Source organism: Phoca vitulina, unplaced genomic scaffold, assembly GCF_004348235.1.
Source record: "Phoca vitulina isolate PV1807 unplaced genomic scaffold, GSC_HSeal_1.0 scaffold2, whole genome shotgun sequence".
NCBI classification, from domain to species: domain Eukaryota; kingdom Metazoa; phylum Chordata; class Mammalia; order Carnivora; family Phocidae; genus Phoca; species Phoca vitulina.
In genome coordinates, this window is record NW_022589705.1 from 31,720,943 (window position 1) to 31,722,012 (window position 1,070).

Genomic DNA, 1,070 nt, shown 5'->3' on the forward strand with positions numbered 1-1,070 from the left:
ATGCACTTTGAGCAATACAACTTCTGAGAATGGTTCTAAACTAGGAAAAGGCTTTGTACACAAAGGTGGTCAAAACAACATTTCTAACACTGGAAACTTCTAAACAATGTAATTATTCAAGCACCGTGATAAACAAATGTAAAGCATTGTAGTCAAGCACATGGACTCTGGAATCCTATTGCCTAGGTATCTCAGCTTTTTCACTTGCTAGCTACATGACTCTGGGCTAGTTCCTCTTTGGGCAATTCCACCTATGATGGGCTAGTTGTGGAGATTAAATAATGTCAAGCATTTAACACAGTTTTGGGGCACTCTGTATGTGTATTTATTGTACGGATGGAATACTGTTCAGCAGTTTTAAATTAAGGGCATGGTTAATCTAATAATATTGAAAAACATGTACGATGGAGGATTTGCTGACGGATTTGATATGGTAATGAGAGATGTTTCTTAAAGAGACTTTTAGGGTTTGGGTTTGAACTACTACAAAAGCAGAATTTTTCTCTTTCTTCTTTCTTTCCTCTTTCTTTTTCTCTTTCTCTCTTTCCTTTCTTTCTTTTTTTTAACAGCTTTACTGAACGTTGAGAACTGAGCTCCCCTTACCCCCATGGTGCGGGCGGTGTGGGCTTCAGAGTCGGGGCATCCGGGCATCCGGCGGGCAGGCCGCGGGTCAGGGGTCAGAGGCCAGAGCACGCGCACGCGCGGTGGGGCCCCGGAGCAGCAGCGCGTGTGGGGGCCTGGCTTTCACCTTCCCGCACCGACGTGGGTAGTGAGCTGAGGTCATTGGCGGTTCTGCGTGGCGAGTCTCACTTGGGTCCACGGACAAAGCCACAGGTGGCCAAAGCCAATGCTGAGCTCCCAGCCACCACCCGCGAAGCCGTGCGCGGGGGGCCTGGGGCACGAGGAGCGGACCTACCTACAGCCTCCAAAAGTAGAATTTCTTCTCTCTGAAATGGAGAAGTCGGTAAGAGCAGGTGATTTGGGAGTGGGTGAGAATCAGGAATTCAGTTGTAGTGTGACATTTGATGTTGCAGAGACAAAACCAGGTGGAGATGTCGGGAAGGCAGCTG

The 1,070-nt window shown here is 47.9% G+C and overlaps 1 non-coding gene across 1 annotated transcript; it reads right to left on the reverse strand.

The window, feature by feature from the left end:
* Window positions 1–725: 725 nt before the first annotated feature.
* On the reverse strand, window positions 726–849 carry LOC116627171. Its single transcript, XR_004298443.1, has one exon. It is a non-coding gene; the product is annotated as a small nucleolar RNA ACA64 (small nucleolar RNA).
* Between the last annotated feature and the right edge of the window lie 221 nt (window positions 850–1,070).